Source organism: Hylobates moloch, unplaced genomic scaffold (genome assembly GCF_009828535.3).
Source record: "Hylobates moloch isolate HMO894 unplaced genomic scaffold, HMol_V3 SCAFFOLD_2, whole genome shotgun sequence".
Taxonomy (NCBI): Eukaryota; Metazoa; Chordata; class Mammalia; order Primates; family Hylobatidae; genus Hylobates; species Hylobates moloch.
The window spans coordinates 61,875,746-61,894,436 of record NW_026652277.1 but is presented as its reverse complement, the minus strand read 5'-3'; the positions used below and the strand labels follow the sequence as shown (position 1 = coordinate 61,894,436).

Here is an 18,691-nt window from a genome sequence, read left to right as displayed (position 1 = left end):
CTCTGTCGCCCAGGCTGGAGTGCAGTGGTGTGATCTCAGCCCACTGCAACCTCCGCCTCCCAGGTTCAAGCGATTCTCCTGCCTCAGCCTCTCGAGTAGCTGAGACTACAGGCACATGCCACCACACCTGGCTAATTTTTTGTATTTTTAGTAGAGACGGGGTTTCACCATGTTAGCCAGGATGATCTCGATCTCCTGACCTCATGATCTGCCCACCTTGACCTCCCAAAGTGCTGGGATTACAGGCATGAGCCACCGCACCTGGCCTTCAATCTAATTTAATACTCATATCAACCCTGTGAAACCAGTCTCATGGGCTTCCTTTTAAAGATGAAGGTACTGAGGCTATGAAAATTTATGTGACTTTCCAAAGATCACAAAGTCATAAATGGTAGACCAGTCTTCAAATTCACATCCATTTAACTCTAAAGTTGCAGCTTCTAATGTCCTACCCAGCATTTGGCTATTTTAAAACAATTCGAGAAGGTAGAGTTTATGTACCTTTAGTTAATGGCTCATGATATTTTGATCTGTTTTTACGGATCCTGTGAATATTGATATATTCGTGATCACTTTCTCTCAGCATTTTGTTTTAACAAAAATATAGGAAGAGGTATAAAAATATAGAGATATGATTCATTCTGTTTTTTCTTTCATCCTGCTACACCGTAAAAATCTTTCAAAGATAAACCTGATTTATGCATTTGATTATATGTGTATTGATCTCTTCTTTATTCCTGTAGAATGACAGTGCTAATACCAGCACATTTATCCTATCAAATGTTTCTGTAAGACACAAAGTAGGTGTCAAAAAAAAGTAAACTCTTCACAAACTAAAAAAAAAAGGTGTTTAAAAACCTCCCCATATAACACGTTAATATATTGCAAATCTTACAAATCAATTTTCTTTTTGATATAAAACATAAATACATGTAGTCATAATCAAACACATCTATAAACATACAATTATATTTTATATAAATGCACAATATAAGATTACAAATATGAAAGCTACAAAAAAGAGGTGAAAAAATGGCAGTCCTACTCTCAAAGGGATCATAGTCTAAGTGAGACATTTTCAAAAAGCACAGAAAAAAGTAAGTTAAATTCCTACAGATCTACAGATATTCTTTCCCAATTGCTACTTCATCCACTAAAGAAGTATTTTCACCAGAGATTGTTTAACCAAAACGTTGTACCATCTCATATATCATTTAATCCAATGATATATTAATATTAGGTCAATATCTAGCTGACAAATTCACCCCTGTGATTTAGTAAAACTTACCTAGATTTAGGAAAGGGAATATAAGAGTACAAATACAAGAACACTATTCCTCACAACACAAGTTCTCCTGGATATTGATAGGTATGAAAAAAGAGGAGAGGAATAAGAAGGAAGAAGAAGAGAAAGGTAGAATCACGAGAGAAACCTGAAGGAAAAAGAGCAAACAGCAGATTAAAAAGGGAGCATTCAGAGGTGAGAGAACTAAGCAACTTACATGAAAGCCAAGCAGAGAAAAAGGTTTCAGAAAGAGGGTTAAACACTTTAGAAGAGAGAGTAAGAAGGAAAATAAAAATAGAAGTATAAAGAGCAAATGAATGGCAAATGTTTGGAAATAAGAGCTTCATCTGTTGCCATTTCTCTCTTCAGATTTTCCTATAAGCCCTGTTTTTGCTATTCACCCATACTTCTTTGTCTCCTATCCTGGGTTCAGTGTTAATTAGGTACATTTCGATTTCCATTTCATTGCCTTGACTCACATATCTCTATCATTCTGAAACAGCCTTCCAATTATCTCCATTTACCCTAGTCAAGGTCAACCCTCTTGGCTCAATTACCAACTTCTTACTGAAATCTTATATGACTCATGGATATCTGCTTGACATTGCTCTGTCCTTCAGCCTTCATATCTAGACCTTCAAAAGGATCTGTTGATTATATCTCATGGAAATATCTTTATTCTGTCCACTTATCCATCCATAGCCCCTTTGCCACTACCCAAGTCTATCCGGACAACTGTAGTAATAGCCTTTTAACATGTTTTTCTCTCTTAAGTTTCACTTGCTAAGATCCACTCTCCATACTGCTCTAGGGCTCAGAGTGGTCAAAATAGAAAATACTCTTCAGAGAACTATACCTGAATCAGTGAATTAGGTACTGAAATAAGAAGTGATTTCTTCATCTAGACTAGTGGTTTTTGACTGGGGATGATTCTGTCCCCCAGGGGACATTTGGTAATGTTTGGAACATTTCTGGTCATCACAGCTGGGAAGATGCAACTGACACCTAGTGGGTAGAGGCCAGAAAGGCACAAAACAGATACCCACAACAAAGAATTACTTGACCCAAAGTATCGATAGTGCCAAGGCTGAGAAACCCTGCTCCAGAGTATATTCAACTTTGTATTCTTCAAAAATAAGTGTTAAGGCATTGAGAACATCAAGTGTGATAGACTTACTGAATTATGGCCCAACTTTTCACACTTCCCTTTAAGAAAGCCCGTTGATTCCCAAATGTCCATCAATGATAGACTGGATTAAGAAAATGTGGCACATACACACCATGGAATACTATGCAGCCATAAAAAATGATGAGTTCATGTCCTTTGCAGAGACATGGAGGAAGCTGGAAACCATCATTCTCAGCAAACTATCACAAGGACAGAAAACCAAATGCTGCATGTTCTCACTCATAGGTGGGAATTGAAGAATGAGAACACTTGGACACAGAGTGGGGAACATCACACACTGGGGCCTGTCAGGGGTGGGTGGCTGGGGGAGGGATAGCATTAGGAGAAATACCTAATGTAAATGATGAGGTAATGGGTGCAGAAAACCAACATGGCACATGTATACCTACCTACCAAACTTGCACGTTGTGTACATGTACCCTAGAACTTAAAGTATAATAAAAATAAAAAATAAAAACAGTCCGTTGGTTGTATCCTCTTGCACTGTCTCTGGGCCTGACTACTGGTAATTTTTTTTACCAGGGGACAACACTACACTAATCAAACTTGAAAAGAGCAGAGGTTGGAAAAACATTTGCATATTTCTGTTTTTTTTCTTTTGAACCCCTCGCATCACCATGAAAACATGCCCAGGCTAGCTTGAGGAATGTAAAAGACATGTGGAAGAGAGGTGAGCTGTCCCAGCCAAGGTCATCCTAGACCAATCAGCCCCCAGCCAATTCACCAGCTGAACACAGCACGTAAGTAAGGCCAGATAAAAATCAGTCAGGCCTGGCTAATCCAGGAAACCTGCTCAGTGATCACACTAGTATTTTTAGTAAGAAATACTCAACAATTGCTGTGTTAAGTCATCAAGCTTTGCAGTGGTTTTTCGTACAGAAATAGCTAACTGATACACCGAGAGACCCCAAAATCAATCTATATCTCAGGGTCCCATTATTTACCAATCAAGATCCTAAACTGGGCATTGCAGATCTGCCTAGATTGAGATTAAATCTTCTCCAGAAATTTGCTGTTCTTGTGACTGAGTCCTAGTTCTGGTCTTCAGATGCTTCTGCCCTTCACCTACAGGAGATCATAGTTTATACCCATGCTCTGAGGAAGATTTCCTGGCCTTCACATCTAACCTTTAATAGACTTTCTGTATCTTCTTCCCAAAGCAACAATTGCTCCCCAAAACAGCTTCCAGTTAAAATGAAATAAGTATTTTTCTCACCTATTTTCCTCCTTTCAATTGGATTCTATTGGAGTGTTTCTCAAAGAATACTTTATGAAACACCTGCACTGAGAGTATTTATGGTGCCTACTAACACTGCAATTTCCTGGGCCCTAACCTAAACCAAAATAATCAGAACCTCAGCCAATGGATCTTTGAATTTTTAGTTATCACCAACCTCCAGATGGTTATTAAGCACATTAAGACTTAGCACAAATATGTGAGATCTTGAAGAGGCCCAATAAGAGATTAATGACAATGAAACTGAGGCATCAGGACTTCTTTGCTGAGATTCTTCTAAGGTAAGGCCCCCTGAACAGATGCAGCAACGTGTTCAAAAAGTCATGTGTTTTTATAAAATTTGAAAAAGCAGGATATTTTAACTACCATTGGCTAATATTGCTTTTTCTTAATTTTCCAATTTTTCCACAAGCATACCGCCCCTCATATCAGGTGGACTTTGGATAGCTCTGACCATTTTGTATTCATGATTTCTTATAAGGTGGCCTTGCAGTGGTTGTAGGAATTTTCTAATCATAAAGTTGTATTGTTTTCCTTGTAGTCAGTGCCCAAATTACATAAGCTTCAGGTCTCTCTAAATCTAGATGTGCTTGTAATGGGAATGCCAGGGAGCTATTCAATTTAACTTTGTCATTTTACAAAGGAAGAAAATAAAGCTCCAAGAGATTAATGAACATTTCCAATGCCATACTAGTAACAGATGGCAAAGTCAATTCTGCAACTGGGGCCTTTTCATTTCTATTTCAGGTAACAATACACTGTTTCCTCTTAAATATAAAGCTGTTATTTAAGGCATTTGTACTAACTTTTAGGTAATCCCTCATTATTTTTAATAGGCTTCATTTTTAGAGTCCTTCATAATTTTTAAGTAATAAATTCATACCAGTAGACTGTATATAATTTTAGGAATAACTTTATTAGACAAGCCAAACATGATCTTACTACTAATTCTGCCCCTCTCCAATGTTCTTTCTTCATTTAAATAACTAAGACATTAACATCTCGCAGTTATTTTGTATATTAAATGAGAAAATAAATATACCATGGTTCACCATATAATAAATGTACTACACTAATGGTTTAAAAATTTTTTGATTTGCATAGGTTGAACCAGCCTTGCATCCCAGGGATGAAGCCCACTTGATCATGGTGTATAAGCTTTTTGATGTGCTGCTGGATTCGGTTTGCCAGTATTTTATTGAGGATTTTTGCATCAATGTTCATCAAAGATATTGGTCTGAAATTCTCTTTTTTGGTTATGTCTCTGCGAGGCTTTGATATCAGGACGATGCTGGCTTCATAAAACGTGTTAGGGAGGATTCCCTCTTTTTCTATCGATCGGAATAGTTTCAGAAGGAATGGAACCAGTTCCTCCTTGTACCTCTGGTAGAATTCGGCTGTGAATCCATCAGGTCCTGGACTCTTTTTGGTTGGTAAGATATTGATTATTACCACAATTTCAGAACCTGTTATTCTAATCCAGCATATAAACAGAACCAATGACAAAAACCACATGATTATCTCAATAGATGCAGAAAAGGCCTTTGGAAAATTCAACAACCCTTCATGCTAAAAACTCTCAATAAATTAGGTATTGATGGGAAATATCTCAAAATAATAAGAGCTATCTATGACAAACCCACAGCCAATAGCATACTGAATGGGCAAAAACTGGAAGCATTCCCTTTGAAAACTGGCACAAGACAGGGATGCCCTCTCTCACCACTCCTATTCAACATAGTGCTGGAAGTTCTGGCCAGGGCAATCAGGCAGGAGAAGGAAATAAAGGGTATTCAATTAGGAAAAGTGGAAGTCAAATTGTCCCTGTTTGCAGATGGCATGATTGTATATCTAGAAAACCCCATCGTCTCAGCCCAAAATCTCCTTAAGCTGATTAGCAACTTCATCAAAGTCTCAGGATACAAAATCAATGTACAAAAATCACAAGCATTCTTGTACACCAATCACAGACAGAGAGCCAAATCATGAGTGAACTCCCATTCACAATTGCTTCAAAGAGAATAAAATACCTAGGAATCCAACTTACAAGGGATGTGAAGGACCTCTTCAAGGAGAACTACAAACCACTCCTCAATGAAATAAAAGAGGATACAAACAAATGGAAGAACATTCCATGCTCATGGGTTGGAAGAACCAATATCATGAAAATGGCCATACTGACCAAGGTAATTTATAGATTCAATGCCATCCCCATCAAGCTACCAATGACTTTCTTCACAGAATTGGAAAAAACTACTTTAAATTTCATATGGAACCAAAAAAAAGCCCACATCGCCAAGTCAATCCTAAGCCAAAAGAACAAAGCTGGAGGCATCACGCTACCTGACTTCAAACTATACTACAAGGCTACAGTAACCAAAACAGCATGGTACTGGTATCACAACAGAGACATAGATCAATGGAACAGAACAGAGCCCTCAGAAATGATGCCGCATATCTACAACTATCTGATCTTTGACAAACCTGACAAAAACAAGAAATGGGGAAAGGATTCCCTATTTAATAAATGGTACTGGGAAAACTGGCTAGCCTTATGTAGAAAGCTGAAATTGGATCCCTTCCTTACACCTTATACAAAAATTAATTCAAGATGGATTAAAGACTTACATGTTAGACCTAAAACCATAAAAACCCTAGAAGAAAACCTAGGCAATACCATTCAGGACATAGGCATGGGCAAGGACTTCATGTCTAAAACACCAAAAGCAATGGCAACAAAAGCCAAAATTGACAAATGGGATCTAATTAAACTAAAGAGCTTCTGCACAGCAAAAGAAACTAACATCAGAGTGAGCAGGCAACCTACAAAATGGGAGAAAATTTTCGCAACCTACTCATCTGACAAAGGGCTAATGTCCAGAATCTACAATGAACTCAAACAAATTTACAAGAAAAAAACAACCCCATCAAAAAGTGGGCGAAGGACATGAACAGACACTTCTCAAAAGAAGACATTTGTGCAGCCAAAAAACACATGAAAAAATGCTCATCATCACTGGCCATCAGGGAAATGCAAATCAAAACCACAGTGAGATACCATCTCACACCAGTTAGAATGGCCATCATTAAAAAGTCAGGAAACAACAGGTGCTGGAGAGGATGTGGAGAAATAGGAACACTTTTACACTGTTGGTGGGACTGTAAACTAGTTCAACCATTGTGGAAGTCAGTGTGGTGATTCCTCAGGGATCTACAACTAGAAATACCATTTGACCCAGCCATCCCATTACTGGGTATATACCCAAAGGACTGTAAATCATGCTGCTATAAAGACACATGCACACGTATGTTTATTGCAGCGCTATTCACAATAGCAAAGACTTGGAACCAACCCAAATGTCCAACAACGATAGACTGGATTAAGAAAATGTGGCACATATACACCATGGAATACTATGCAGCCATAAAAAATGATGAGCTCATGTCCTTTGTAGGGACATGGATGAAACTGGAAACCATCATTCTCAGTAAACTATCGAAAGGACAAAAAACCAAACACCGCATGTTCTCACTCATAGGTGGGAATTGAACAATGAGAACTCATGGACACAGGAAGGGGAACATCACACTCCGGGGACTGTTGTGGGGTGGGGGTAGGGGGAGTGACAGCATTAGGAGATATACCTAATGCTAAATGACGAGTTAATGGGTGCAGCAAAACAACATGGCACATGGATACATATGTAACAAACCTGCACATTGTGCACATGTACCCTAAAACCTAAAGTATAATAAAAAAAAAAATTTTAAGTACTTGATGCAATTTACAGAGAAAACTTGTATATGATTAGATTTGTTTTTGTAAAAATAATATTATGGCAAAGAAAATATATTTTTAGAATTGAGATGAATCCAGGAGTATTCCCCAAAAGAGATTTTGAAAGGGGAACTGAATTTATGTGGTTACATGGATGAGGTTATCAATCTAGCAAAATTCTGATTAAAGGGCAATTGAACACTTGTTTACATTCACAAATTGGTGACATCCAGGTTATACTATAAAGACCACTTTCACATTTACTATAGAAAAATACACCTCCTGCTTAAAAACATTGGGAAATTTCCCCCATGGCTCTGAGTGGAAAAAAAAAAAAGCTACTTTTCTCAAGAAATTATCATGATTATATTTTATGGACATTGTAAATGTTTCATCGGATTTCTTCTTTTTATAACTTTGGCTACTTGGAAGCGCAAGGCAAATTTGTTGCCACCTTTCAGAAAGTTTACAGACCTATGTGATGTGGGTTTCTTGCAGTATCCATCCTGCACAAGTGAGAAAATAACTTTTCTTCAGTCTAAAAGCGCTATTGTTAACTACATTTCATCGTGCTAGACTTCAATCCAAAAGAATACATTTTCTCTCAGAGTTCAGTGGCATTATTGATATCCTACACAACAATATTTCCACAGAAATTTTTAAGGTAATCTGTAAACTCTAAAGCTTGATAAATATTCAAGGTGGCATTACCCCAGAAACCATATCACCTCCTTCTGAATAATCTAGAAGTACATACTTTCCATAGGTCCAAAGAAACTATCATTACTGTTCTATTTTAGTGGAAATGAGTGTAATACAATAGGAAAGCAGACTTCAAATATGTTGCTGCATGACTGAACTTAAATCTGCTAGTCTACCTATATTAGGAAAATATTTTCCATCTGTTGCGTAAATCTCTGCACTAACAATAATTTTTCTTTACCATCACTTTGAATTTTCTGGGACCAGAGACATTAGCTCCTTTAGGTATTGTTCTAGTAAGTATTCAGTCAAGATCTTTTAAAGCCATAAGTTAATTAAAGATTAACTGGAGTGACTGTTCCTGTTTCTTAATAGACGTGTGCTTCCATTTGCTTGTGTTCCTCAAATTCTTTGTTGGTCACAACCCACTCAGAAATTGTCCATTGGCTTTGCCAGCGTTCATCCTAAGTCCCTCAGAACCAATGATCCATTACAATGTAGATCACACCTTGACTTCAAACATGTGGCTGATGAATATGTTGGCATCAAAACCAGAAAGAAGAGACATTCGTCTCTTGACACACTGAATTACTGTCAAAGAAGGAAGTGAAAATTTCAATGCTAATTAGGAATAGAACCATTTTCACTGATCTTTGGGCATGTAATCATTCTGCAACATATTAAGAGCTAAGATTAGCAAACCAGGAGTATATTGTATTACACCTAATTATGTCATCAGAATTTTTAAAGGCAGTGAAACTCCAACAAAGTAAATGAAATTAAATACAGTCATTCAAAACTAACATCAACTCTGAAAGTGTGGCTTCTTAATTTCTACATCACCTATGACTCACAAACATTTTAAAACACTAAGCATTTAGATATGCTGTAACTTCAGCAACTTGCACTCTGTCTTACACCCACAGGTAGCTAATAAATGTTAGTAGGAAAGATAAAAGGATAAAGGAGGGAGGGAGGGAGGGAAGGAAGGAAGAAAGGAAGGAAGGAAGGAAGGAAGGGAGGGAGGGAGGGAAAGGAAGGAAAGAAAGAAGGAAGGTCCTAATCTCCATGACTTAGAAATTATAAATATAAACATTTTAAATATATATTTTTAAATGAAGAAATTAAGACACAATAAGGCAAAATATCTTGTCTCATATAACCCAACAAGGAAGTGTTGTTACTGTGCTTTGAAGTGGAATGAACTATTAAGTTGACTTGATTCATCTCTCTAATGTACAGTAACACAATGTTAGTTAACTGTATGGTAATTGTTAAGATTAGGGAGGTAATATGGAATACTGGTTAAGAAAATCACTTAGGCCTTGAAGTGGGCTGACTTAAGGTCAAGTTCCACCCAGCTAATTAGCATCTCTGTTTAAAACTGAGATGATAACAGAACTCATTTTAACCTACCACATGGAATATGCTAGAGGCTCAATAAATAATAGCTGTTATTATGATTATATAATAATGTATTAGAACGAGAGTATAAGATCATCCAGCATAGGAAAAATTATCCTCAATGCCTAGATTTATCAAAAAGACAAGGCTATAACTTTCCATTAGACATCCACTTCAAAGTAAAAATATCTGCATAATTTTCCCATAATCAAATCTTTGCATGTCATCATGTTTTCATTTAATTAAAATTCTCAAGTTAATAACAGCAAGGACCACATGATTTTTAAAACACAGTTGTTCTCAGTTCTTCACTGACAAAAGGGAACTTCCTATAGAAAATACAAAAGATGGCCCATTAAATAAAATAGAAAATACAAAAGATGGCCCATTAAAATTACCTGGGATAGAAAAAGCTGGTGCTTTTTCTTTAAAATAAAGAGGAAATGGTGCACCACAGGCCCCAGATTGTTTCCCTGAAGTGAGAGGATGTTATTTGCTGAATCTGTTTCCCCAGGAAACAACAAATATTGAACGGGTCAATGCTTTTCAGAAATGAGACCCAAAAAATGCGGAAAAAGACTGCCAAGTTGGCAAGAACAACTTTCCTATATTTGTTTGAAGAGCATCAACCCAGAAGTTATTTCCAAGTAGCCTTTCTTTTACTGCCAACAGAAATCTTTTGCAATATATAAGAACTGAAGTTTCTTGTCTCTTTTCACCTTTATTTTCTGCCTTTCAACTGGCAAGAGTCATTTTGACCAGCAGGTTAATCAACTCTAAGACAGATCCTCACACAAAGGTAGGTACCTGGAAATATTAACTGAAGAAGTTTTTCTCAGACTTTTCATGAGCTTTTTATAGGACATTCATTATCACCAAAAACATAAGCACCTTCACCTTATGTAAAATTGTAAGTCATTAAACATATCAAATTTTGAAAAATTATGTTATTCGCATGTCAGAGTAAAGCATTCATGTTGGGCATTGAGGACAATTAGTCCATCCAAGTACACAATTGACTTTTCCCCTTGATGTTCCTTAAAGTTCTTGAAACATCATAATGATAGATTATTCTCAGATGTACTCTAAAATAGGGAATTGTTCTACAGTATATTTTTATTATTAGTTTTTCTTTTGTTTTTCAAACTTCTCATAAGAACGGATCCTGGGAAAAGTAATCCTTAAGGGAATAGCCACACCCACATACAATTGAATATCCGGTGAAATTTTGTCCATATGATTCTTTCAAAACTTGCGTTGTTCAGACAACACACTCAAGCTATGTGCAGAGTTGACTGTCGGGAAGCCACGTGTACAATGGTGCATGGAGTTGCTTTCCCAGAACTCAAGCTATCATGTACTTGAAATATTTTACAAATTGTGAGCCAATTGGGAATAAAATATCTGGACTCCTCCATATTCTCTGACTTGGTCTTTGATCTACCATATATGGATTTTTGGAAGCACTTTGAGACCACACATCACAGACTAAATTAATTTGGTAGAATGTTGTTAAAACTAGGAGATATATAATATGACTCTTTTTTTCTTACAGTACATCAGAGTGATTTCTTTCTTTTCCTTATTTTTGAGATATCCCAAGGAATTACATTGATAACATATGATCTAGTTAATATGTTAATATTTCAAACCCAAGCCTATAGAAATCTATAAAACAATGTACCTGCTATTTAAAAATACAAAAGTATTCAAATGTAAATAATTGTACATGTCAAAGTAGTTACCTCTAAAGGCAAAAACTGTAGTTACAAAAGCTTCTATTGTTCAGATCATTTATGAACAACTCTTTGGCATTATCTCCAGTATCAGTTTACAAGTCAAAAATAAAAACTAGTTCCATTATTTTGAAGTCAAATTTTATAAGCCTACTACTGTTGCCCCACAGTAATACTGAATCCAAAATAATGTTAGGCAAATTTCCTAAAAATGCTACAGTAGTGTATCTGTACTACATTATATCCATGCGTTGAGACATTTTAAATAGTACTTTTTAATAAAAAACAATCATACTGATCACCTATTGTGCTTACTTTCAGAGGCAACTGAAAGGATGAAATCACTGACTTGGATCTTGGGCCTTTAGGCTCTTGCAGCGTGTTTCACAGTAAGTATCATTAATCACGATCACACATCTTTATACTTTCTCATTAGCCATTACTTCAGATTTCTTTTTACATTAATGATGTTACCTTTTCTTATATATTAGTAGCTATTAGCCATCGATGAAACACTGTTTAGGGCTTAAATTTAAATTTAAAATCTAGTTTAAATAGCCACATATGTCTGATGGCTGCCATACTGGACAGCTCAAGTCGGTGATATCAGACTGCATTAAACAGATATGTATAAATGTTAAGTTCCCATACTCTAGTCAGTTACACAGTAGGTAAAACTCTATAAAAATAATCAAAATAAGGGAACCGTTTAACCAAAATATAATTTATGGATCATTTACACCAGAGTCACCTAACTCACTTATTAAAAATATAGTAAAGACCTCATCCAAGCCTCAATAAGAGTATCAGATAATGGGACCTGGAAAGATGCATTTTACCAAGGATCTACAAGTATCTTTGCATGCTAAATTTTGAGAGAATGCTAAGCATTTATATATAAACAACTACTTTGTATACAAAACCAGGTTGAAGACAAATGAGATACTAAATATCATATAAAATTACAAAAGCGTTTTTAAAACACACGTATTTCAAAGTAGTAGAATCATACTCGATTTCAAAGTAGTGTTAGATTAATTCCAGTGACAGAAAGAGAATATTAATTCCAGAGTAATTTCCACCAAAGTACTATAAAATCTATATCAAATTGAAAAATATGAAAGCTTTTTTTTAGATTATGACTTCCACAAATCAAGCAACATAAAATTACATCATTCTGAAACATGAAACATAAAATAATTCCTCTTTATCTACTTTCTTTTTTTTTTTTTGAGACGGAGTCTCGCTCTGTCTCCCATCCTGGAGTGCAGTGGCGCGATTTCGGCTCACTGCAAGCTCCACCTCCCGGGTTCACGCCATTCTCCTGCCTCAGCCTCCCAAGTAGCTGGGACTACAGGCGCCCGCCACCACGGCCAGCTAATTTTTTTGTATTTTTAGTAGAGACGCGGTTTCACCGTGTTAGCCAGGATGGTCTCGATCTCCTGACCTCGTGATCCGCCTGCCTCGGCCTCCCAAAGTGCTGGGATTACAGGCTTGAGCCACCGCGCCTGGCCTCATCTACTTTCAAAAAGGAACAAAAGCAGGAAATTCTCAGGTTACTGAGGTAGTCTGACCTTGGCTAAATTACTGAGAGCATTATATGTTGACAAAATTTTTAACAAACCAATAAAATATATTGATATATTTTAAAGGTAATATCTTAATGGCTTGATTATAAAGCTGATTTTCAATATTTTTATTCCCTCAGAATACAAAAGAAAAACATTTATAATTTCAAAGTATCAGGCTTTTATTATATAAAAATTTTTTTATAAGATTAATTTGAAAAAGATAACTTTCTGGGCCGGGCACGGTGGCTCATGCCTGCAATCCCAGAACTTTGGGAGGCTGAGGCAGGTGGTAACTTGAGGTTAGGGGTTCAAGGCCAGCTTGGCCAACATGGTGAAATGCTGTCTCTATTAAATTACAAAAATTAGCCAGGCATGGTGGCATGCACCTGTAATTCCAACTACTCCAGAGGCTGAGGCAGGAGAATCACTTGAACCCAGGAGGCGGACGTTTCAGCGAGCCAAGATTGTGCCACTGCACTCCAGCCTGGGTGACAGAGTGAGACTCTATCTCAAAAAAAAAAAAAAAAAAAGAAAAAAGAAAAAGATAGTTTTCTGATAACATAAGCAGTTTAAATAGAAATAAACCTTTCCCCAACTTAATTATATGAGATTCATGATGATTAATAATTATTGAATGTTGGAAATATGAAGGGTAGCATGTCCTTTACGTATGTGTGTATATGTACACACACACACACACAAATAAAGCACGTCTAACTACTATTAGTCCCATTAAAATACAAATAAATTTAGGTTCAAAGTATCTATATCTTAGATGGACTGTTCCTAAATAATGTAGGAGATTAGTGCCAATTATAGCCCTTCGAGAGCATAGTGTTTCTTCTTAAGATAGTATTTTCATCATTTTTCTGAGTTCATTACCTTTAGCCAGTTGTGGAAAGGGAGCTAATCAATGTGATTGGGCATATTTACTATGAAGATTTTTCATTACTTAATATTAAGATCAATATCAGGATGTCTTTAGGAGGCAAGGGTACTTTCAGCTAATTTTTTAATTGTTTCAACAATAAAAGTGAATGGAGTATTTTCCCACACTAAGGATTTGTTTTCTTGACAATTAAAAATCAAGTCCTGAAATTCCATACATCCTGACTAGTCTTTGGTTTGACAGCACTTGGGTCAAATGCCCTCCATAATACCACAGAATGTCATTAGCTAGAGAGGCCAGTTCTACAGAAGTGCCTTGGCATTTTTCATTTGTTGTATTAGTGATCCTAATAAAACTTTTACTGGCACATTAAAGACAGAAGCCAGGCTGAAGAGCAAATGGGAATTGAGAAGTGAAGTTGGCAAATCTAGAATACCCTTTCAAAGTTTCAAAGTTTCGCTTTGAAGGAAAGAGGTGACAAGAAAGTCAACAAGGGTACCGGTGGTTGAAACTGAACCTTTTATAAGCAGGGAAATAATATAACTTGATATTTCTTTTGCAAATGATCTATTTAAACTTTCTGTATATTTTAGGTGAAAGGGTAACAGTAGAATCAAGCAGTCAAATCAAGGTGTCATCACAGTAATTTGGGAAAAAACAAATGACTTAGGTTAAAGTGGAAGTAAGAGAAATGATAAGTGGTTAGATTTAGAATTCAGGAAGGGAGATGCAAAGCCAATAGGATTGTAGGGGAGAAGGGTGAGCGGAACATAAATGACAGTTGTTTTCTGAAGAAAATGATCCAGTTTATAATTCCTGCCATTTAACTGGCTCATTTTCCTCAGAAAACAAATTCTAATATTGTAGTTACAGGAAGTAAAGGGAAGACTGACAGATCCAAGTCCCTGAGAAGACACTTGTAAAGAAACAGAAAATTCCTAGCTATCAATGACTCCATGGTTGCGTGGCCAGTAAATCAGGGAAGTTCATTTCTAATTGCCTGAAATATCTTGGTGAAGCAGGAGAAAAGCCAGTCTGGTGGGGGTAAATGAGGATGAGGTGGAGAATGCTGATAAAACTGGCATCAACTTGGAAAATTACCGGCCTCCGGGGAAGTGGGAAGAGATAATCTAAGATAAGACACCCAAAAAAGGATTTCAGGCAGCACTGAAGGACGCTAACTTTCTGATGGTACAGTGCTTGTGACATCCTCTACCATTGTTAAGAACCTGTAATTAGGAATCCAGGAGAGAGATGCTTTACCGTAATACTAAAGTTTAGATTTAACAAGGGTAATACCAGACAAATAGGTGAAGGGACTGAGAACCACAAGAAGTGAATGTAGTTTTGTGTCCTATATAAACCATCTACTCCAAGCAACCTGGACTTCTTGCCATCAGTAGAGTGGAACTTCATTCTTACTCCAGAGCATTTGTGTATTTTCATTCTATTTGGCATGCTCTCTCCTTATTTTATATTCTTTAAGCCTCTTTTCAAATGACTTCTTCTCACTAGAACAATCCTTCATCATTTTCCTATCCAGAACTGATCACTTTAACTCCTTAATGTATTTGTTCCTTGCACTACTTTTCAGCTATTTTTTTTTATTTTTTTAAATAGAGACAGAATCTTGCTACGTTGTCCAAGTTGGCCTTGAACTGCTGGCCTCAAGCAATCCACCTGCCTCAGCCTCCCAAAGTGCTGGGATTACAGGCATGAGCCACCATGCCCAGCCTGAGCTATTTTTATTTCTAAAAATTGTGCTCTATGTAAACCATACTTGAGCCAATCATCGCTGTAAGCATTTTACAGGTAATATTTCACAACAAAAATCTGACAATAACAACAGGAGGTGGGTCCTTTTATTAACGTCATTTTTCTGATGAGAAAAAAGAGTCTCAAAAAGGATTCCACATTCGCCAATCTCTATGAGCCAGAAGCAGAACTCAAACCCTCACATGAAACCCCAGAGACTCATTCCACTCATTTCACTTCCCTTTAGATCATATTTATCCTGCCTTGTATTGTAACTCCTCGGCCTGTAGATTCATAGAAGATCTGTTAGTAACCCTGGCTCCCCACCGCAGCTCCTACATTAGCTCATTGCACAAAGTAGGTACTCATGATGTCTTTCACAATTTATTAGTGTTCAAAGTCTGAACAGCCCTGAACTCTTGAATTAGACATAAGACATTTTTCTCATCCTGGAAGGGCATTTATTTCCACTTACAATTTATTTAAATGACAGATTCGACTATAGGCAAAGGATAAGATTTTTGTTCATTATATATATTTTTTTAGTCAATACTATCCCTGCTTTCATTGAGAGCCTAGGTATTCAGAAAGCAAAAGAGAAACTTTTTCTCTTTGGTAATAGACTTTCAGACTATGTGACTTAGATACAATGTAATGGTTTTCTATTGCTGCATAACAAACTACCACCAATTAGTAGCATTAAAAACTCATTATTATCTCAGTTTCTTTGGCCATAACTCTGAGCTTGGCTTAGTTGGCTTCTCTGCTCAGAGTCTCACAAGGCTGAAAAAGGTGTGTCCACTGCTGTATTTCTTTTTCTGCCGCTCAGTGTCCTTTTTTAAGCTTGTATGGTTGTTGGCAGGATTCAGTCCCTTGGTTATTGGACTGAAGCCCCTACTTTCCTGCTGCTTATGAGCCAGGGGCCACTCTCAGCTCCTATAGCCAGTCTACCATGTACCTCCACGTGGCCCTCCCCACAACATGGCATCTTGATTCAAAGCCCAGAGAAAAACATTTGCTGCAGCTTCAAATCTCTCTGATTTCTTCTGTCTCTGACATTGTAGAACCTTTATTAAAAGGGCTCACCTGATAAGGTCAGGCCAGCATGTGCCAGCAGGGAGTAGAAATCTTGGGGCCATCTCAGAATTCTGCCTACCATAGAAAGCATTCACCCTTATATTTAACTGTGAAATATCTGATTTGAAATTATTTACTTCTTATTTCCACAGCCTGGTGAGAGTCAAGGAGGCCCCAGGGCACCATATCCACCTGGACCAGTGGCTCCTCCTCCACCTTTTGGCCCAGGATTTGTTCCACCACCTCGTCCTCCACCCTATGGTCCAGGGAGAATCCCACCACCTCCTCCTGCACCCTATGGTCCAGGGATATTTCCACCACCCCCTCCTCAACCCTAAGGTCCTCCACTCCATCATGATGCCCCAGGTTATCCACAGCCTCCTTCCCAACCAAGACCCTATCCACCTGGACCTCCATTTTTCCCTGTAAATTCTCCAACTGATCCTACCCTCCCTACCCCGGCACCCCAAATATGAACAACTGCAGCAGGTGCCACCATCACCACAAAAGACACCACTACCCTTGTAACTACTGCTTCTACTACCCAAAATATGAATCCCAACACTACTTCCAAGAGACATCTACATAAAATCGCTTCCATTTTTGAATGAGAATGAAAAATTCCAAAAGTGCTGAGCTTTGGGGAGAAATGATCTTAGAAAGAAATTGTAGAAAACACCCATGCAAACATAACATTTATACCAATGAGGTGAAAATAAAGAATTGAGCACCAATATGAAGTCTCCACTGTTGTCATCAGAGCCAACATTTTTCCCCCAGTTATGTCACCTAAATGAGTGAACATAGATCATTTGAACCCTTAAGAAAATATTTATTCTAGAATCACTTTGAAGAAATATCAAATCTCTTAGAGTATTCCTAAAGTGAGAAAATCATTTAACTATCATAGAAATGGCGATTATAGCACAAATCTCATTATTTCAAAGGAATATCCATTTCTCTATTCTTTCTGGACCTACAGGTAGACTACATTTCTTAGCCTTCCTTGCAATTATGCATGACCATGTGCTGAATTTCAGCCAATGAAAGGAAAAAAGAAAGAAATAGGAGTTACTTCTGAAACTGTGCCTGTGATGGTTAATACTGTCAACTTGATTGGATTGAAGGATACAAAGTATTGACCCTGGGTGTGTCTGTGAGGATGTCACCAAAGGAGATTAACATTTGAGACAGTACGGTGGGAAAGGCAGACCCACCCTTAATCTGGTGGGCACAATCTAATCAGCTGCTAGCATGGTTAGAATATAAGCAGGCAGAAAAAATGTAAAAAAAGAGACTGGCCTAGCCTACCAGCCTACAACTTTCTCCTGTGCTGGATGCTTCCTGCCCTCGAACAGTAGACTCCAAGTTCTTCAGTTTGGAATTCAGACTGGCTCCCCTTGCTCCTCAGCCTGCAGATGCCCTATTATGGGACCTTGTGATCCTGTGAGTTAATACTTAATAAACTTCCATATATACATATATACACACACACACACACACACACACACACACACATATTCCTTCAGTTCTGTCCCTCTAGAGAACCCTAAAACAGTGCCCCAAAGAGTTAAAGAAACAGTAACTAACAGAAATTCTCAAGTTTGCAGGATGGCAGATAAGAAAAGAAACAAATTGCTGGAACACTCCCTCTGCTTATGAGATCAAAGAGCTAGCTGAAATGGATTGGAACCAATATGGCCAAATGAAGCCATAGCAGGGAATTTATTCTCCACCACAGATATGAAATAGTTTTGATGAAATATAACTGAATGAAATTAAATAACACAGGATTAGATGGAATGAGATTAATAGAATGGAATGGAACAACAGAGTGCACTGTACTTCATACCCCTTATTCTGACAAATACATTCACCTTTATGCATACTGGGACATGTTGTTCAATGTATTTCTTAACTGTTATTCATAATAATAAAACTTTTAAATACTTATTAGAGATGAGAAAGAATGTCACTTTAATGATCTACCATTGACCCTATGCTGAATAAAGAGAGAAAGGTTAAAGAGAGCTGATGGGAGACAAGATGGCAGAATAGGAGCAGCTCT

The 18,691-nt window shown here is 37.3% G+C and overlaps 1 pseudogene; it reads left to right on the top strand.

Moving 5' to 3' along the window:
- The first annotated feature begins 11,666 nt into the window (after positions 1 to 11,666).
- LOC116467196 (submaxillary gland androgen-regulated protein 3B-like) lies at positions 11,667 to 16,961 on the top strand (annotated as a pseudogene).
- Positions 16,962 to 18,691: the final 1,730 nt, after the last annotated feature.